The sequence below is a fragment of the Myotis yumanensis genome, unplaced genomic scaffold (assembly GCF_028538775.1).
Source record: "Myotis yumanensis isolate MYYU_CA2020_CCGP unplaced genomic scaffold, mMyoYum1.0.hap1 SCAF_13, whole genome shotgun sequence".
NCBI classification, from domain to species: domain Eukaryota; kingdom Metazoa; phylum Chordata; class Mammalia; order Chiroptera; family Vespertilionidae; genus Myotis; species Myotis yumanensis.
Genome location: NW_027223764.1, coordinates 46,744,244 through 46,766,883, shown reverse-complemented (window position 1 = coordinate 46,766,883; position 22,640 = coordinate 46,744,244). Strand labels below are relative to the sequence as shown.

At 38.8% G+C, this 22,640-nt stretch overlaps 1 protein-coding gene across 1 annotated transcript in view; it reads right to left on the bottom strand.

The window, feature by feature from the left end:
• LRMDA (leucine rich melanocyte differentiation associated) overlaps positions 1–22,640 on the bottom strand; it is a 1,013,334-nt gene that overhangs the window by 31,059 nt on the left and 959,635 nt on the right. The gene's annotated exons all lie outside the window — the stretch shown is intronic.

Genomic DNA, 22,640 nt, shown 5'->3' with positions numbered 1-22,640 from the left:
TGCTCTGAGGCTGAACAATGCACCTCCACAAATACAGCGGACTCAACTGAAGGAGGTCAAGACAGAGATGTACATTTTGTTTTGTTTTGTTTTTTAATATATTTTATTGATTTTTACAGAGAGGAAGGGAGAGGGACAGAGAGTTAGAAACATCGATGGGAGAGAAACATCGATCACCTGCCTCCTGCACACCCCCTACTGGGGATGTGCCCGCAACCAAGGTACATGCCCTTGACCGGAATCGAACCTGGGACCCTTCAGTCCGTAGGCTGATGCTCTATCCACTGAGCCAAACTGGTTAGGGCCAGAGATGTACATTTTGATTGTGGGACTAGTAACCCAAATCCAAAGAGCTCTGAAGGATGGAGGGTTCAGGACCTCTCCCATCCTCAGGGCAGCGGGGTACCTGCTCAGTTTCCCAGTGTGCTTTGGAAGAGCAACCCTGGACAGTGTGATGGGTCCACAGATTAAGTTCTGGCTCCTGGTCTATAGTAAGTGTCCTGAGTAACTTGTTCAGTCTCTCCAGGCACTGGTTTCTTAATCTGGAGAAAATGCTCCTTGAGGTCTAGTTCTGCTGCAATACATACAACCTCTGTTAGCATCTGAGCAGGTTTTCTAAGCTGTGCTCAGTGACACAGACCTTTCCATTCCCATGTCCCTCTGATCCGTTTCCTGGTTTGCTTCCTTCGCTCCTAGAATATCTATGACCCTCATACTCCTTGCCTTTCTTAGGGTTTCAATTCCAGGATCAAAATATATAGCTGTCCTCTTTCAGACACCTGTCCTTTTATACATTTTATAAGAAGTAACTAGTTCTATGATCAACTAATCCATGCTAGGATGTTAATAATTGATAACAAAATAGCATTCATAACTTCAGATAAAATATTTCATTTTTAAAAATAGATGCATTCAAAAATAGACCAACTGAATAAACCTCTTATGGATTCCAGATAAAACAGGTAAGTAAGGAAATGCTATGTGCCAGGCAAAATCAATGATACCCAAAATAAAGAAGGAAAGGAAAGAAAGGGAGAGATTCTTTCTATATTTGAGCAACTAACAGGCCAGAAAGGGAGATGTCAGATAAAAATAACTGCAATGAAGTTTTCTATAATTATATTATGTATAAAATGTTATGCAATGATAGAAAAAAGAAGGCATTAAAAGAGATATTTTCTGTAGATGTGTTTCTCTTTTTAGTTGTGTTTTCACAAATAAAATATTTGTTGAGATATAATATTACAATTCTGTATCATAAAATGATAAAGAAGGTATATGGAAAGACAGTAATTACTCCTTAGAAGATTTCCATGAACACCTGGTATGGAGTGACTCTCAGGATACACTGTTAGAGAGAAATAGACGCAGGATAAACTGCTAAGTCAAAATACAAAGAGCAAAAAAAGTGCATAAACTTAGTTACTTTGGGTAAGAGAAAAGTGAAATAAGATTTAAAAGTAGGCATCTTCATATGTTTTGCAAAAAGAATCCTAGAAAGAATAAACCATTGACTAGTATTAATGATTGCATGTAAATGGTAGGTGAAAATAGGGTGGGAGGCATCAGGATCTAATTGAGACTTATCTGAGTACATCTCTTTTTATACTCATTACCATTTCACATAGTAAGAAAATGAATTAAAAAGGATGAAAAAAAAAACCTGGCCAGTATTGCTCAGTGGTTGGGCATCAATCCATGAACCAGGAGATCACAGTTTGATTCCGGGTCAGCCCACATGCCCGGGTTGCAGGCTCAATCCCCAATAGGGGGTGTGCAGGAGACAGCCAATTGATGATTCTCATCATTGATGGATGCTTCTATCTCTCTCCCTCTCCCTTCCTCTCTCTAAAATCAATAAAAACCTATTTAAAAAAATAAAAGGATGAAAAAGCAAACCATAAAACTAAAGAAATCTGGAAAATTTTATCTAATTGTAATAAAATAGATAACACAATGATGCAGATAAAGAAATTAAAGTAATTTTAGAACACAGTAGTTCAACCACACATTTGAGTGAGATATAATGGGTACAAACAAACAAACAAACAAAAAACTTGCAAAGAAATCTTGAAAGCTACTTAGTAGGCTTATAGTCATTAGTGTTATTACCATTAAAATTCTCCAGTTATATAGCTTATCTGTAGAATAGAGAAAATGTGCAAATATTTAGAAGCTATTGGAAGTCAAGGTTTTCACTGTGTGAGGACAGAAATCAAACCAAGAATGAGAGAAGATGTGGTAGTCAGAACAATGGTCCCCAGGATGTCCACACTCTAGGCCTTGGAACCTGTGAATATGCTACCTTATGTGTCAAAGGGGACTCTGCAGACTGAGTGAGGGTATTGAGGTCTGGATGGAGACATTACTTGGGTTATTTGGGTTGGCTCAGTCTAATCATCTGAGTCCGTAACACTACGGTGTCGGGTGAATTTCCCGCCAAAATATAAGATGGCGCGGGCAATTATTTAGGTTTCCCGCGCAAAATCAGAGTTAGTTTAAAATGCCTATATCTTTTGAAGTATGGGTTCGATTGAAATGAAATTTTCGGTTTCTTGTGTAAAAAATGAAAATTTATTCAATCACAGACATTTTTTTATCTATTCAGTACATAAATAATTCGATATATATAAACTAAATACGAAAAACCCCAAAAATACTTATTACCTAAAAATATACACATATTTTTAAAGTTTAAAATAAAATTTTCATAATAAATCAAAACAAATAGAAATTAATAGTTTTTAGCGTATGATATTTTTCAAAACACGCCCCTTTATGTAGAGGTATATTGCAAAATTTGCACATGTAGCGTGTCTCACTGCGCAATTTATGAACGGAACATACGCGACACCTTCTCAAAATGTTTTTCTTTTTTCCACTTCCGACAATTGCCTGTAACGTATGCTTTCTCATGTCCATCGATAGCCTGCATGGTGGATCAGATGTAGGTGGTTTAGCCCGCATTCCAGAAGTAGACGGTACTGGTTGAAGGTCTGGAACAATGTCCATGTCCTCTGGAATATCATCCGTCAACCAGTGGATAGCTGTTTGTTTCAAAAACATTTTAAAACCCATTTTTCTTTGCCTCACTGATTTGTAAACTGCATAAGAATTAAATAATGCGCAATTTATCATATACATTGCCAACCTTTTTGTCCATTTGACAGTCCTCCGCAATATCGAATAATATGAAAGGTATTGGTCGGCCCGGTCAACACCTTTCATATGTTTATTGTAGTCAATGAGTGCATTCGGTTTGACAATTTTCTTTTTTGATGTTCTGTCAATATTCTGACTTTCTTCCATCTCCGCAGAATGAATCGAAGAAATCAGGTATACAGGCTTTTTTGATTGCCACACTTGTAACAATATATCATTTTTCCTTATAAATTTTGTTTCACCTTTTTTCAAAGGAATTGTTTGAAAATCTTTAGGTATACCTCGATTTTTCCGGATTGTTCCACATATTCTGAATTTGTTTTTCATAAGTGCTTCACAATTTGCGACGCTATTATAATAATTGTCCATATATATATGGTACCACGAATCAGTGTATGGAGACACTACTGTTTGTATCGTTTCCAATAATCGCTTTCCTTCGCCGCAATAAATTTCCATGTTACAGATATATCCTGTATCACTTTCGCACAACAAACGAACCAATATTCCATATTTAACGATCTTGCCAGCATTATATACCCTAAAGAATAATCTTCCCCTCCAAGGTACGATCCCTTCATCTAGTGATAATTGCTGATGAGGTTTGTAAATATTTATAAATTTAGGCACAAAATAATCTAGTACTGGTCTCACTTTGCAAAGTCTATCTGATTCATTTACGATATCCGCATTATTATTGAAGTGCCAAGCTTTCCATATCTGTCGGAACCTGTCTCTCGTCATCGTTTTACCAAAATATGGCGTCTCCGTCCATGGCTCCGTGGTCCAATAGTCATCTCTTCTATCTTTGCGCACCTGTCCCATGAGAACAATTAACCCTAAAAACTTCTTCATCTCTTGAGGGGTTATATCTTTCCACTTTAGGCTTTTTTTTGAAAGTTTGAAATTATTCCTATTTTGATTATAATACCTGTTTGACTCCTCTACAAGAAATTCAAAAAAATCATCTCCGATAAATAATTTCATGGCATCTTCTATATTATTTATAACAGCATCTGTGTTTAATCCTTGATGCCCTAAAAAATCTTCTAAGACCGGTGGATTATCAACATGCGACCATTCTTCTCTCCCGCCTTCTATATCTGACTCTGAGTCAGAGCTGGAGCTCGAAATTCTTCGTCGCCTCAATGTCCTGGGACGCACCATTACTTCATCATCACTAGAATCTTCATCACTTGTACTCGCATTTTCAAGATCGCTATCACAAGAATAATTGGACAACTTGTCTGCACAAAACTCATCATCACTATAGTCTGAATGCTGCGACATTCTAGGTTAAAGCAAATAAAAATAATACTAACTGAAAATAGCGGTACTCCGATAGATATCTGATATAAAAAAATAATTATTATGCGAACACTTTGCGGAACGATTTTATTTTATTTGGTTAAAAAATTCTATATGAATGTCTTTATCACAATATATTTAAATATTTAAACACGTAATAATATTCACAAAACTCAAAACTAAAGACGTCCGGACACAAGAAGTATTTCTCAATAACTATTCTCTTTGCATGGTGAGATATCCAGGGATATCGGTTATAAAATGAGAAAACAATACATTGGTACCCTAACGGTATTGTACTCGACCAGCGCCATAAAGTGTTCTCTACTTACAAGGGATTTTTATGATACCTATTACCCCAATGGGTATGAAACGGTTCGCATACGCAGGTAGGTATCTTTGTGAACGGCAAACAAACAAATATTTGGTAATACGCAGTTACAATCGGCCCGAGTTTACACGTTTCCCGCACTCCACCGCAAATCTATATGAACCGAGTTAAGACGGCTCCCGCGGAGTACGCGCAATTCACGCGAGCCGACTTAACTCGTTTCCCGCAATCCAAGTGTTAAATGATGAGAAGCCTTGAAGGCTTGGTCAGAGAGAGAGATGGTCCATGGAAGAGTGATCAGGTTGATGCAGTGACATTGGCTCTCGTGGTAGAAGAAGAGGCCGGGAGCCAAAGAGTGTGGGAGGCCTTCAGAAGCTGGAAGACACAAGAAAATGGATTTTCCCGATGGTCTCCAGAAAAAAGGATGAAGAAAAAAAAGCCTGGCCAGTATGGCTTATTATTCTATTATGCTGACACCTGGATTTTACCTCAAGGAAGACCTATGTTAGAGTGACCTACAGAACTACAAGGTAATAAATTTGTGCTGTTCTAAGCCAGTTTGTGGTAATTCATTATGGCAGCTCCAGAACGCTAATGGAGAAGATGACACTGATTATGATGATGATGATGCGATGATAATGACTCTGCTCATTTAAATTGGAGGGGTCTGCAAGAAATTATTATTAAAAATTATACATGTGTGCATGTATGTGTGCACACCTGTGCACATGTCTGTAGAATACCTGGCATGCAGGTATTGGTTTACAAAAATATTTTCCACTAAAAATGACCGTGGCTCCTTGAGAAAATGGCTATTTCAGGTTGTGGGCAGGAAACATACAAAGTTAGCCTAGAACTTCTTGCACCAGAAAACAGGGAACAAATTCAAAGGATGGTTTGAAGAAATTCTCTCTGGTAGTATTTGAATATCAAACATAATAACAACAGTAAATGATTTTCCACATTGAGTACCACAAAAACTATAAGTTGATGTTGATACTTAAACACATAAAGAAATAAATACAAAAGAAAAATAAAAAGCTCTTATTTAAAGAATGCCAGCTAATTAATGTAGAAAAAAAGATAAAATTAGAAAAATCACCATACACCGATATAGTGATTCAGTCAAGTATTTTCAATGGTTGCTACAACTATTAGCTTAAAGATTATTATGAAAGAAAATATTCACAAAGCCTTAGATTGCCACTGTTTAGACTACTTATTAATTATAAATGGGAACATAATGTGGTGGTAACCACATTAATCAAATGATCCATCTTAGCATTACTATGAAAAAGACCATTAAATATCAAGTGTCTCTCAACATAATGAAATGTGCCTAACATCACCTACACTTGCCAAAATTTTGAACCTGAATCAAATTTTGAGGGAGCAATCAGAAAAATCTGGAATTTAGGACATTTTATAAAGAAATTGACTTGGGCTTTTGATAAACCTACATGTCATGAAAAGCTGAAAAGGTAGCAGGCATGTTCGGGATCAATAATTCTTCAGTTTTCATCTGCCTCAGAGTCACTGGGAGTGCCTGTTGCAACACAGATTGCAACACGGTCCACTTCCAGAGTCTCTCATTGGGGCAGGGCTCTGGAATGTTCACATCTGACATGTTCCCTAGTGATCCCAATGCTGCTGGTCGGGGTCACCCTTGAGAACCACTGGACTAGTATGCCAACTGTGATTGGATACTAGATTAAAACAAAATGACAACAAGGAGTTATAGAAAATTTAAATAAGGACTATATATTAAGTAACTAGGGGCTCAGTGCATGAATTCATGCACCTTGAAAGGAACTGTGGGCTGTGAGGCTGTGGTGAGCACAGGGGCGGGTCTTGGAGCCTTCTCTGCACCCCTGCCTGGCCCCTTCCGCCGCAGCCTCTGGTTCCCTGTCTGCCAGCAGCCCAGCTCCCGCCACTGCCACCTCCATGCTCTGACTGCACTGGGCCCGCTCGTACTCATGATGACATGGAGCAATTGGGGCCAGTGCCCGCAGCGGATGCGAGTGGGGCCGGCACCATCAATGGATGTGAGCAGCAGCTGCTGCCCCGATCACCCCTCAGGAGCAAGGGGAGATGGAGAAGCTCTGAGGGGCGATCGGGGCTGGTAGCCACCACTTGCACCCACTGACAGCTCGCACCCACTGGCGGTGCCAAGCGGGTGGGAGCGGGGCGAGCACCAGTAGCAGGTGCGAGCACCAGCGGGACCGCGGCACGTGGAGCAAAGAATTTTCAATAACCACCAGAGGCTCACCCAAATGACAACGACCGGTGCCCCACCTTGGTCTGGAACCCTCATTCACCTGCTCCATCATGCCGCTGCAGCCAACATCCACCATGTTCCGTGCGCACCCCCCATAGTGACCGGTTGTTTGGTTGTTCTGCCATTTGATCTATTTGCATATTAGCCTTTTATTATATAGGACGGTTTTGAATTATTTATTTTCTTAGCATTTTTGTTGCTTTGTAAGAAAACGTTCTTGGGAGATGCATGCTGAAATATTTAGAAATGGAGTGTGATGATGACATTTGTAATTTATTTAAATGTCTTATGAAAATGTGTATACATAATCAGACTCAGATATACCAGGTACATGTATAGAGTAAATGTGTAACATATTGACAGTAATGTTAGGTAAAAATATACATATATATTCAATATGTCATTATTTTGACTTCTCTGTAGGTTTGAAATTTTTCTCAGTAATGACTTCAGAAGAAAAGGCTTGTTTATCTTGGCATATGGCACTTGTAATTGTAGATTAGTAACCCCAGGAATAACTTTCAAATCTGTGTTAACTGTCTTTGCCTTCTCTTCCCTTGATGCTATTCAATGCCCTATTTAAGCATATCAAATGAGCACTGACTGACAGCCTTTCAGGCCTATGTGTTTTCACAAACAGCACTCTGTTGTTCAAAACAAAATAATTATGAGTCACTCCCACTCCAATCCTATTACTCTGTGTTTTCCTCCTCCTACACACACACATACACACACAGATGCACACACACACACTCACATTCCACATATACAATCCATCCTTTCTTTCTTTTCTTTATTGATTTCAGAGAGGAAGGGGAGAGAGAGAGATAGAAACATCAATGATGAGAATCATTGATCAGCTGCTTCTTACACACCCCACACCGGGGCATGTGTCCTAACCGGTAATCAGACCAGGAGCTCCCGGTTCATAGGTCAATGCTCAACCTCTGAGTTATGCTGGCCAGGCTCTATCCTTCTTTCATTCTCCCCTTACAACATGTCTGACTGGTAACAGTTTATGTTTAATCAGTCATTGAGTCATGCCTTGTTCTATTACACAACTATTTACTGTGATCCTACTATGTGCCAGTCAGTGTTCTCATAGATGGAGATACAGCAGTGGATAACATCTCAGCTCATGGCCACCACAATATAGTGGTGGAAGACAGGCAATAATCAAGTAGACAAAATTTAAAGTAAATAACTGTAATAAGATGCCTTTTACTGAAAATCGTGTATTATAAAAGGGTACTATGCAAATTGACCAAACGGCAGAATGACCGGTCACTATCATGCACACTAGACACCAGGAGGCAGATGCTCAACACAGGAGCTGACCCCAATCCACAGGCCCCAGGCCAGCCAAGGCGGGTGCCAGCAGGGGCCCCTGATTGCCCCACCAGTCACCCCACAGATCAGCCCTGATCGCCAGCCAGGCTTAGGGACCCTACCCATGCACGAATTTCATGCACCAGTAAACCAGCTCTTTTTGCATATAAAGAGCTCAATAGTGGCTAACATGTAGTGTGCACTCAATTCTCATTAGTTATTATTCTGTATAAAAATTACATTTGCATATGATTAGCCTCTTTACAAAGAGGTTCACAACAATAAAATCACATTATCCTCACAACAATCCTTAAAATCAGTGAAAATTTCATTATGCCTATTTTAAAGGGGAGAGAAAAGTACAAGGAACACCAGAGGCTTGGAATGGCAAATAGGATTCCTCTAGTGTACCAAGCACAGCTGATGATAATGCTTGCATGTGGTGAAATATTGAAAAGTTTTCTGGTGCCACTCATGGACTAGACCAGTGACGGCGAATCTTTTGAGCTTGGCGTGTCAGCATTTTGAAAAACCCTAACTTAACTCTGGTGCCATGTCACATATAGAAATTTTTTGATATTTGCAACCATAGTAAAACAAAGACTTATATTTTTGATATTTATTTTATATACTTCAATGCCATTTAACAAAGAAAAATCAACCAAAAAAATGAGTTTGCGTGTCACCTCTGATACGCGTGTCATAGGTTCGACATCTCTGGACTAGACTCTGTTAAAGTCAACCTGCTATTGAATGGCAGTGTTGAAATTAAAATAAAAAAGTAGCATCAGCTACCAGCATCCCTATTCCCCTTTTATCTTATATATGAAGATCCTATGCTACTGAGCATGGTAGTATGTCATTGAAAGTGGCCACACATAAGGAATGCTGGAGAGTGGCTCCTTGTTAAAGAAAAAAAAAACTGCTTTTCTTGGAGGAATAACCTTCTGACCTTGGCTTTTCTTCCTTCCTGCTACTTGGAACATGGAAATAAGGGCTGGTGCTGTAGCAACACTATTATGACATCAACCCTGGGGACAGGAACTAGTCTGTTGAAGAGTAGGACAAAAATAAAAGAAGCTGGCTTCCTGATGACGGCATACCAGCTAAGGACAACCTATGTCTGTGGTTCATGTTATACGGGAATATCTCATTAAAGCCACTGCTCTTAGGAGTGTTGGTTGGCTGCAACTGAACACAATTCTTAACTCATGGAAATCCTTTTTCTCACTAGCATTACTATTTCTTCTAGAATTATTTTCATAAAGACCATATTATTGTTTGGGGGTTGTGTTAAATATTTTTTAATTATATTTATGTGCTCATTGTAGAGAAAGATAAAGTACAAAGAAAAATAAATAAAAATTATATATAACTTCACTGTCCAGGGCTAACTACAGTTAACATTTTGATTTTGCTTTTTAAGTCCTTTTTCTTTCCAAATGTCATAATATGAGTTCATATATATCTTTCTTCATTTTTATTGCATAAATATTTGCCTATCAGATTAAATATTATTTTAAACATCACTTGAATGCCTCATAACATTGCGTTCTGTGGATGTGCCTTAATTCACTCAGCATTCCTATCTAGTTGAATACTGTTTTCTGTGTTTTCATGTTACCAACATTACTATAGTGAAGATTTTAATGCATGAAGTTGCTTTATTTATACATTTCAGATGCCTTCCTTTGGACAGATTGCTATGTGTAGCATTATTAGGTCAACGGATCTAAATATCTTCTAACCTCTTGCATAGAGTCAAAATGCTTTTCAAAAATATGTCACCATAGACCCAATCCACTCAACAGTATCAAGCATGGTTATTTGACCATCTTCTCTAGCTTAATAAATGGAAAAAATTATATCCCAGGGGTGTTTTACTTTTCAAGTGTCTGATTTTGATGGCTCACGTCCATCATCACTTGTGTTTTCTTCTGTGTTTTATGCATCTTTGTATCTCAAACATCTACCACATGCCCTGGGTCAGAGGACATACTCAATATGGCTTCACCAGAAATATGTGACAGTGACTCTTAATAAGTGCACCTGAGATGGCCTAAGGAAAGTTGACTTAGAATCATTAATGATTAGATTATATTTCATGGAATTTTAGTGTTTGAATACTTACTGGTGATTCTTGATTTATTAATAATGATAGTTAACACTGAGCCTTTTCTATTGGTTATCCACTATTCTAAAAACATTAAGTGCATTGTCACATTCAACCTTCACCAATAGTGGCAGTCTCCCTGTTTAGGATTTGGAAGTTGAGGCAAAGAGATGTTACTTCAATGGAACAAGGACTCTTGAACCCATGCAGTATGGCTCTTGAATGAGTTTTTACTCAGTGTCTCTAATGGGCATGTGCAGTATTTTGGGGAATACCAAGAAGTGAAAAAAACCCATGGCCCTGCCCTCCCAAAGATCAGTGTGGTCATGTAGGTGCAATAAAACACAGTAAATGTGGACAAAAATGGTGATAGCAATAACCAATGTTTACTGAGAGCCAGACACTATTCTAAGCACTTAATACTCTAAAAACACTCATGCTGTAGATATTATTATTTTCATTTTATGGACAAGGAAACTGAAGCAGACACATTATGCAATGTGTCTGCACTTCTACTGGTAGCAACTGATAGAGCCAGGATAAGATTCTAAACAGACTCAAGAACCCACCATCTTAGCCACTTTATATAGAAACTAGAGGCCTGGTGCACAAATTCGTGCACAAGTGGGGTCCCTTGGCCTGGCCGGCGATTGGGGCTGATCGGGGGAGGAAGGGGAGGTGGTCATTGGGGAGGTGCTGTGGGAGGTTGGCTGGCCGGCCTCCCCCATCAGGGCCGATGGGGGGCGGGGACAGTCAAGGGAGAGGGACTGTGGGAGGTTGGCTGTGGGAGTGCACTGACCACCAGGTTGCAGCTCCTGCATTGAGCATCTGCCCCTGTTGGTCAGTGCGCGTCATAGCAACTGGTTGACTGGTTGTTTGGTTGCTTAGGCTTTTATATATAGAGAGAGAGATTTCCATGTTTGAATACAAAAGGATGGCAGTGCCTACTCAACTGTTAAAGAGATAGACCAAAGTGTTATATGAACTTATCATGAGCTGGAACAATTAGGAGTGGCCCTACCATCCTTTACTAAGAAATAAAAATGGGAGTTAGAAACATGGCATTAGAGAAGAGGTTTAAGTGGAATCAGGCAAATGTAATTTCAAATCCCAGCTCTACCACTTCCTAGTGTAATGGGAATAAACATTCTTCTGTAACAAGGTGGTAAAGATAAAGTGCTGTACATATGGCATATAGCAAAATTTCAAGTCTTTTGTAGGAACACAAAAATATGATTTCTCTTATGTAGCAGTCACTATGGACTGGCTCCCTATTTTCTTGCTTTCCTCTATTATAAGACCAGGAACTCTAATATACTTGACTTTGCAACCTCCCAATGACATGATTTAGACAATGAGAAATAGACATATGTAGACATCTTTAGAAAGTTGTCCACCCACAAAAAAATAATAAAAATTAAATGAGTGAATGCTTCGCAAAGAAAAAACTGTCCCTCTTCACCCTGCCCAGATTGCCGAAAAGATATGATGCGGAGTAGCCACAATTTTGAGAACATGAAGATGAAATTCACGTGATAAGGAGAATGGGACAAAAAGACAGAGAGAGCCTAGGTGTTTATTGGCCTGCTCCTTTAGCCACTGTAACAGGTCTGGATTGCCTACCTCCACACTGACTTTAAAGTGAGAAAAAGAAACACATTTAGGTCACAATATTTTAGAATTCTGTTGCTTGCAGCTGGACACGTGTTGTTCTCTTACACTCTCTCCACCTTTTGCAGAGCCCCTGTGTCTTCCCAGAACATGGCAGACACATACCTGGGGGTCAGTATCCATCACCAAACAGCCAAAGACTACTTTTGTAGAGTCAATGGTTCCATGTTCGTCATAGGTAGGTCTCAGGACATCAGGTTTAAGTGAGAGAGTATGAATTTAATCCTCTTCCCACTAACAGTCAGTTAAGGAGAGATGAGTGGTTATGGACTAGAATAAAAAGTTGGGGTCACTTCATGAAATTTTAACCACCAATGACCACATGAGGCACTAGAACATGAGGGAGTATTACATAGTGGAAAGGGAGACAAACCAGCCATGATTCAAATTCTAGAATGGCTACATACTAACAGTGACTGTGACTTAAACTCTACAGACCTCCGATTTTGCCTCTGGGGATAATAACTCTTACTGTCTAGGGTTAAAACTAAGACCATGTGTAGTATGATCTGTAAAACAACTATCATAGTGCCTAGAAATCATCATAGGTGATCCCCCCCCCCCCCACCAAATGGCTATAACTATGATTATTAAAGGCAATGAGAAACAATAGTCTGAAATTCACTTAACTGTGGTTTATAAGAATCTACTGTGGGCCAGGCCCTGGGATTCTAGGGAGACAATCATATTTCTGCCTCCCCACCTCCTGCCCACCTGTCCCCCACCAAGGTAGAGACGAAAAATAAACACATAGACAAAATAAATCCATCATCTACCAGAGTGAGAAGAACTAGGAAGACAATAAAGAAGGATTCAGAGATTGCAGTGGGTATGGGCCTGAGAAGCCATGGGTGGGTGTCATCAGAGTTAACAGTGAGGGATGCTTTGGGCTTCAGAATAGAAATTTCTTCCCGTTTTGCTCTGGGACAACAAAGGGCCAAAGAATCCATTAGTTTGGTTGACTAACCTAATGCCACAGAACGCTGATTTCTTCTGAACCTTAAGTCCCATTAGAACACAAGTTCTTGTCATTTAGTGTAGAAGAAGATGCTATTTGCAGATATTTTAATTGCCCTCACTTCCTTACCCTGCCATCCACCTTGACATCTATTGAACTGTTTTCTTCAAGGCTCTGCCGTTACATGTGAGGACTTTTAGGAACCCTCAGCCACCGCAGAGGACCTGAGACAATCGGTTGCCAAAGGACATTAGAACATGCTCTCTGTTGCTTAAAACGTTTCTAATTATTTGGATAAAGTGTGTGCCATTTTCCAAGATCTTGTACTCCACCAGGTTAAGATCATTTGTGCTTTATTTTGGAAGGGGAAAAAAAAAAGAAAAGAAAATGCCAAGCTGAACAGTATATATTTGCCTTTGTCATTCGACAATATTTATCTCCTTTCATTCCAGCCTGTTTCTGTCCAGCGGCGAGATGGCACCGCTACTGGCAAAGTCCATTCTCATTAAGCCTCCGTGGTCCTACCAGGCTCACAGCAGTGCTACAAAACATGGACTTGAAAAGTAATTAAGATATAAGGATTCCAAAAGAGAACACATGGTTATTTAAAGTCACTGGACACCATTCCAAAGGAAAGATCTATGGCGTACAAGGGCTGAGAGCCATCACGCTGCTTCTCCCCCACTTCTCACATTAAGAAGAAAGACTAATTATAACTCTCCAGCCAATATGACCTGGTAAAGAGTTTTCAAACAAAAGCCTGCAGGAACGGGATATCGGGCAGATCCGGGCACTTGCTTGCCCTAATAACCATTAAAGTTGTTTCCTAGTAAACCGTTTTACAGCGACATTAGGAATAGCAGAGGTTACGTTGCTCTTTAATGAATCGCTGCAGAACGTGAGCGCTCCCTCACGTCTCCCAACGACTCCTTGGTCTCGTTTTGTCTCCGACGTGCTCCCCCCACCCCCTTAACATTTCATTTCCAATGACACGTCAGCCGTCTTTCAGCAACCTCAAAGGAAAGTTGAATGCGGGGCTCACAAAGTTAAGCTGACATTTGCTCCCTTCCAATAAAAAATATTTAGTCCATTAAACATAAATAGCTGTCATTATGATACATGGACTGAGTGCAAACCTCCCGGTTCCCTCTGATGTTTATTACATCCAAACAACTGCAGTGCCTGCATGTTTTCAACTTTAGTGTATTGATTAAACTTTTAAATGGCTGCCATATAACCCAGGGACAGCGGGAAGATTAATTTGCGTCAATGTTCATCTGTAATTCATTAGCCATTTATTCTTTACAACCACATGGGCTATCAAGGAAATGCAGGCCATTTTTCACTCGGCACAGGCTGAGAACAGATTCTGAAATTTGTGCTGCATACAAATAAGTTCCCTGGGCCTGGCCAGTTAAACTGCTTGGCTTTTCAAAAGTTGAAGTTGGGAAACGGCAGCAGGGAAGGAACATGAAAACCCAGAAACCGGGGAAACACATACATCCTCAGGGTGCTCAGGGTTTCACGGATGTGGTCCCGTGTCTTTGCATCCGTGGCTTCTGGTTTCTTATTTCAGTCGGATTAAAAGAACAAAACTGGTGTCTGGGCAAAGGCCATAAATTAAACCGGTTGTCTTTTCCCATCCTCCCTTTCCACCCCCTTTCTAATCTCTTCGAAAATGCTGTTTCAGGCAGAAAACCCTGCGAGTGGAGTAGACAAGAGGGGCTCGGAGCTGTCCTCTCAGGGCTGGGCACTGGAACCAGCTCATCCTGAAACAGCTGACTCCCCCTGCCCTGAGCTGGGAAGGTGCCCAGCTGAATCGCGGCGTGTTTCCTGAGGGAAGAGGTAAGCCATCTGGCTTCTCCACGTGCCCTCCTGACCCCCTTGGCAGAACGCAAAATGCATATTAAAGGCCTACACGGGACAGAGCGAGCGCCCTAGTGAAAGGCCCTTTGCCACACAAGGCACTTGTGGGGGAGAAGGAAGGAGGAGGCCCCGGGTGCTCAGGCCGGGGCTGGAAGAGAATAAAGCACACCAGGGAAATGTCTCTTCATAACATGAATAATTAAATCGGAGAGCTAAGCACTCGGGCCTCACTGTAGCTAATAACTGCAATAGTGAGCAGCAAAAAGAAAAAAAAATCAATGGTCAGGACATCTGGGGAGGATCGCTGGCAGGTACCCATTTGCAGGACCCGTGAAAACCAACCCGCAGATGCTCAAGGCCACAGCTCTTTCCCCTGGTCTGCAGTGCCCACACAAATCAAAGCACCAGGCACACTGGTAACCTTTGGTAACAAAGTCCATGAAAGAGCCAACAGAGGAGGGCTTGGGGAGGAGGCTGTAAATTACTCGTTTATAATGTAACTGCTCAGACTGCTCACAGCCAAGGATGAAAGGGAGCCCTCCACAAAGGGACCCATCTGGAGTCCTCCTCTTCCCAGCCCAGGAGTCACCAGCACTAAGAATAGCAGCAGACACCTCTTTTTTAGGCCCTCTGGGGAGATGGGTGGGTGCGGGGGCGGGGGGCGGGGGTCATCCTGCATCAGAAAAAGGCAGCCAGAGTTCTATTTGGCTTGTGGATGTGACGTGTAAGTGTCAAAAGGAATGCACATGAATGGTAGAAAAATGCACTTGGATGGAACCTCACCGTCATTAGATATAGCCCCCACCTTGATGGGGTCTGTCAACTTCATCTGATTTTCTGTTGTTGTTGTTTTCAGTTATAAGTGCAGTGGGCTTTGCGCCTCACAGGAGCTCGATAAATATTGTAAAATGATTAATTCAACCTAAGCACACCGTTTCATTTATTCAACCACTCAACAAATATTTATTGACCATCTATCACATCTCCATCTAGGGATATAGTAGGAAACAAGTGTAGCTGCAAACTCTTAGCAATAGGGGTCTTCTATCACAATTGACTTTTACTTTCATGTGGAGCCAAGGGACTTTCTAGAATCCCAGGACAAAAGTTTTAAGGGACCAGGGCCATGTTCGTTGCCTGATCTTTCTAGAGGCAAACCTTGAAAGTGATGGTGCTTGAACAGCTTATGCTTGTGGATCAATTGGAGAATAACTAAAATAAAATGAATCTAAGTTGTAGAAAATTCAAAATACAGCCTTAGTGACATTTTCAAAAACTTTGGTTCTGAGGATAAGTATAACCTCTGTAGGCAAGGTTAGGATAAGAATGTATTTTTGGAGGTGGGACTCCACAAATAAGCTTACCAAATGCATCTATCATTATTGACCTTGAGTTTGAGGAAAAGAAAGAAATTTTGTGAAGGTTTCAAACAAGCAAAAAGACAACTATTCCTGCTACACTTTCTTGAGGTTATTGTGAAGCATGAAGAATAAATAAAAATCATTGTCTCTATGCTCATGAAAAGACCTTATAATTTCTTCGGGAGAACAAAGTTAACATATTAAAAATAACTAATATAGCTCCTCCAGCACAAAGATTTCTCTCAATATCCATAGCATTTATGATCTGTTCCACACAGTTTAAACATTTTAGAACTTCTAATTATAAAAGCAATAAAACAAATCCACAGAACATTTGATAAGAGAAGACATATTTGTATAGCTCTAACTCCATGTTATGAATTGTCTATGTTCCCATACAATATTTTTAACATGAACACATAATTGTAACCCTAGTGAATTTAATGCTTTGTAGACTACTTCAGCATAGTTTTAAGCTTTTCTATGTGGCTTCCTTGTATTTACTATTAGAATTTTAATGGCCACTCAATGTTCTATAGAGTCAATGTTCTATTATTTACTTCATCTTCGCTTTACTATCCATTTCTTACAACAAAAACCTGCAGTAAAATCTATGTTGCATTGTTTTCCTCTCAGTGGAGAACTCTCTCCTTAGAATAGATGCCAAGAGTTGGAATCAAACAGGTAAAAGTTAAGTGAAGAGCATTTTCAGGCTCTTATTACATGTTATCAGAGGACTTCCATCTATTTCATGTGTGAGAGTTCTGGGACCCCAGCAGCTTTGATTTCACTGGACATAAACATTTTTCTATTGATTATTTAAGAGAGTAAATAAACTATATTAAACAACTTTGCACCTAATTCTCTTTGACCTTAAAAGAAGATTCCTTAAGGAAACAGATTATAATACATAACAAAGAAGAGAGAGAGAAAAAAAACCTGGCAAAGAACATTCATTCTCCGGAAGGCCTAGAATTTGAAATGTGCCTGGCCTGAAGCAGGAGGAATGAAAAGACTCGCCTGGCTGGAGTAGATGAGATGCTTGGAGAAATAATGCACGATAAATAACATTGGACAAATTTTTTAAAACTTTGATTACGACAGAGGGTAACTATTTCCTCTCTACCTTCCCCTTTCCAAAGTAATAGGTGTGTTTTTACTTTAAAATCCTACCTTAGCTCTCTAAGTTTATGGAGCAAATGAAATTAAAAATAATATATCTAAAGGATTGGTTAAGTTTATAGTTTTCAACTTCAGGAAGTGACTCTGCATTTCATCTTAGTTAATAGATTTTTTAAAAAAGAATAGTTGAGATCATTTTGAAATACAAGAGCATGCATAATGTTTGTAATTTTCAAAGAAACTATCCAATAAAACGGAGGGGGAAAAGGAAGAATTGGAGTGAGTGATGAGACTTATCATTACCTCATAAATAACAATGCTACAATAAGTAAACAACCTGGAACTTGTAAAAAAGAAACTTAGAGAGAGATTAATGGTACAAAATAGAAAAGCAAAGAAGTAGATTATATTTTAAAGGAATTTAGACTATGATGAAGTTGACATTTTACATCAGTGAGTAAATGAAGTGCTGCTTATTAAATGTTAAAGGGCAAAATGAATTTGCAATCCTAACCACATAGTCAAATGTAAGAAAAGTGACTATGCAATTAAAACAAAAAAAAAATGATTGGAGATTGTCCAATCTCTGGGGATGTGCTTAAAGTCAAAGGAAGAAATAATACAGAAAAATATTGTCAGATGTGGCCATGTGAAAAGTTAAAAGCCTCTTGCATGCTAAAAAACACCATAAAAAAGTAAAGCCCAAATTACAGACCAAAAGAAAATCTTTTTTTAAAATCATCTATAACAAAGGTTTATTATTTCTAAGGCAGTAGACATTTCTTTAAAAAATAAAAATGAACATCTTCACAGGGAAATGGACAAATAATAAGAACAATTGTTTATAACATAAGCATAAAAATAGCTAATAAACTTACTGAGCATGTTCAGCCATACAAGACATCAAAGAAATATTTTTAAAACAGGTGTTTCATTATTTTTAAAATGGGCATCTCCAGTGCTTATGATCATGTAGTAAAATGAACTCTATCACACTCTGTTGGTGAAAGTTTGAATCAGTACAGTTTTGTGGGAAGGCTAGATGTCAATGTGTATCAAGCACTTTAAAGAAGTATAAAACAGCCCTGACTGGTGTGCTGTGTGTTGGCCCAATAATGTTGACCACCAAAGGGTCATGGATTTGATTCCCGGTCAAGGGCACATACCTGGGTTGCAGGTTCAATCCCCAGTCCTGGCCAGGAGCATGCGGGAGGCAACCATTCAGTGTATCTCTCTTACATCAATGTTTCTCTCTCTCTCTCAATCTCTCTCTTTCTCTCTCCCCTCCTTCCCTTCCACTCTCTCTAAAAATCAGTGGAAAAAATATCCTTGGGTGAGAATTAACAACAGCAACAGAAAAGGGGAAAAAAAGAATTATAAAACAACCCAAATCAATACAAAAGGTTTCTCTTCCTCCTCCAGCTTCAAACTCATATGAATGGTAGTTGCCTCTGAAAGGTAGTCTGAGTTGGGAGGACACTTTACTTTTCACTGAATAGCCTTTTGATTTTAAAAGAAATACTTCAACCTCTGACCATTAAGAACAAAATATGCCATGAGCGGTTTTAATTATAAATGATCCATGCCACTACATATATTTATATTAAATATATAACATATATTTATGTATCTTAAATACATAATTGATATTTATATATATTAAATATTTATTTATATTAAATATATATATTTTTATTCTCATTCAGCTCTAGGAATTTTTAATTTCCATTATTTTTGTCAGCCATGTGTTATAACTATTTTAAAAATGCAAACACAGGTTTTACTAGTTAACTTGTTATTATTAATCTCTAAATGCAAATTATATTGTGGTCAGATAACATGTGGCCGATACCTAGTTTTTGAAATTTGTTAAAACCTGCTTTTATAGCTTCCAGTGTGGCCAATTTTTAAAGTGTTCCCTATGCTTTGGAAGAATGAGTTTTCCCTGTGCACAATTCTACATATGTCCATTAAAATCAGCTTAATTGTATTAATTTTCTATATATTTACTAATTTTGCCTATTATGACCTATCAAAAATTGAGAAAAATATTTTGAAATCTTTGACTATTATGTATATTTCTCTACTGCTTTCCTACGATACAAATGCTTGCTTTATATAGTATTAGGCTGTGATAGCTCATGAATTCTAAGACACTATTTTTTGCATTTAACATGAGTCCTTTACATCATTTCAAACACTTTTCCCAGGATTATTTCCATTCCCCGCCCCGCCCCCCGCCCCCGCCCTCAGGCACATGCTTTAGAAGTTCTTTTAACTTAATATATGGATAGTAAATTCTTCACACCTTGGCCATATCACTATTTCTTTATTTTGCACTCATTTTTGAGATAGTTATTCTAGGCTAGTATTTATTTTCTATTAGTATTCTCAAAATATAATTACGCTGTTTCTTAGCTTCCATTTTAATGCTGAGAAGTTTGCCTTCTGCCTTCACTCTAATTTTCATTTCTTGTAGGGAATTTTTGTTTTCTCTCTAGCTACTTATAAAATCTTCTCTTTGTCTTTGGTACTCTGCTGTTTTAATACGTTTGTTTAGGTGCAGCTTTTAAAAATTTATTCTGCTTTCTATACCATGTACATCTTATATGTGTACATGTCTTTCATCATTTTGAAGAATTCTGGGCTATCATTACTTCAAGTATTGCCCCTCCTGTCTTTTCACTATTCTCTTTTTCTGGAACTTTGGTTTGCTGAATGGAAAAGGTCCTAATTCTAGCCTCCGTGCCACTAACCTCTCACAGACCTTCCATCTGTGTTACAGTCTGTATACCTTCTGTAGATATGCTCATTAATTTTCTAATAATTCTAGTCAATGATTGAACCTATTCTTACCAGAGACTTGAAAATATATTGAAAGGTTATAAAAAAATTGTTATACTGAAAATTTTATTTAGATAGTTTTCAAATCAACTGAGTTTTCTTTATAGTCTCTTATTGCTTTCTCTGTTTTATTTCATCTTTTTTCATTAATGATTTCATATAAATTTGTTTTATAGTCACATCATTATAATGCCAATATCTAGTGTCCTTGAGAATTTAAGTTGTTTCTTTCGTTAACTCTTACTCCTCAGTAAGTTTTCCTTGATTGATAATTTTTGGTTGTGTGTTCATATATTTGCCTTTTCTCAACCAGTAAAATTCTTGACAATGTAAATTAAGGATGCTTTCTTCCAGAAGAAATTCGTTCTCCAGACCTCACAACACTTAATTAAACCTCAAGGGCCCAGACTTAATAAGAAAGTGTTGGGTTCACATTCCCCATACGGTGGTGAGCACAAGGCTTTCCCTCTATATTCCAGTGTCTGGATTTGGGATAAATGCCTGTTTCCTTCACTGACTTCAGCTCAATGTTTTTCTTGATTTTTTCCTTCTTTGGTGATTTCTCCTATTTCTTGCTAACCCAGAAATAAATGTATTGACAAAAATATTTAGAAATAAGCTCTCTGAAAGAGGATGGGTATTTAAAGTATCTCATATGTCACACTAATATGCATTTATTATCTTAAATACTAAACACTTAAGTTAGTGAAAATGATGGCACTAAATTCAAGGTAAAATTTGCCCCCAAATAATGACATTTAACTAATAAAAGTTTCCAAAAATTTTTAGTAGATACATTATTTGACCTTTATCTTCTAGATTTTAGCTTAAGGATTCAGAGATACTGTAAACTTAAATAAAGGTGGACTATGGAGTTCCAAGAACAGACCCTTCCACAGAAAATTTTAATGTTATACTAAGTCCCCAATATAAAAACCAAGGATAAAAATTCCATCACAAGTGAGGTTCCACACACAACAGGAGCAGGTATAGCACATCCAGCACAGAGCATCTCAGAGCCTGTAGGGTGCATATCTAGCAGCCTGAGAAATGTCCATGCAATGTATTGCAAAGCTCAACTTTCCTATGCTCCTGCCCTTTTATACTCAAAGCTTGCATAATCATTCTAGAAGAATGCGTTACAATAATGTATTGCACTTCCACTTAGGAAGTTTTACAGATAGGACTCTCCTGATTCTTGAATAGGTGGAGAGAGTAGTCAATACTCAAGTGTATTTGAATAATAGCTCTATCTCCATAATTGTAGTTTTCTAGAAAGCCAATTTCTTCAGAATCCCACAAATATGTGTACACCAGAATGGTTATTAAAACATTACTGATAATGGTGTAATACAGTGTCTGACTCTATTTTTGCTATTTGACCACTGACAGCAAGCAGGCCCTATTCCTTCACTCTCTATTGTGTCCCACGTTAGGGTGAGCTGGTAAGAAATTCTAGGTGCATGGAACTCCCATTTGACCCTGTGATCCCACTTCTAGGAATATATCCCAAGAAACCAGAAACACCAATCAGAAAGGATATGTGCGCCCATATGTTCATAGCAGCACAATTCACCATAGCTAAGATCTGGAAACAGCCTAAGTGCCCATCAGTAGATGAATGGATTAGAAAACTGTGGTACATCTACACGATGGAATACTATGCTGCTGTAAAAAAGAAGGAACTCTTACCATTTGCAACAGCATGGATGGAACTGGAGAGCATTATGCTAAGTGAAATAAGCCAGTCAATGAAAGAAAAATACCACATGATCTCACTCATTCATGGATAATAAAGACCATTACAAACTTTTGAACAATAATAGATACAGAGGCAGAGCTGCCTCAAACTGATTGTCAAACTGCAGTGGAAAGGCCAGAGAGGGTTGGGGGGCAGGAGGGAGGGGAGTAAGAGATCAACCGAAGGACTTGTATGCATGCATATAAGCATAACTAATGGACATAAGACACTGGGGGGGTAAGGGAGGGCAGGGGATTGTCAAGGGCGGGGAGGACACATATGTAATACCCTTGGTAATACTTTTAGCAAAAAAATAAATAAATAAAAAAAATTAAAAAAAAAGAAATTCCAGGTGCTCCTTCCCTTTGGCACCAATGGAAAAGTTCAAACATTGGCCCACATGTAGAAACCCTCTCCCTGGCACCACTGCCAACCACAATAAAAATCAAAGCCATTTGCTCCTTCACTGAAGCCAAATGGACCGGCTTGGCTGCTTGCCCTCCTGTACCAGAAAGCCTCATGATGTGAGCAATGAATATCTTCATACCCTCCTGGT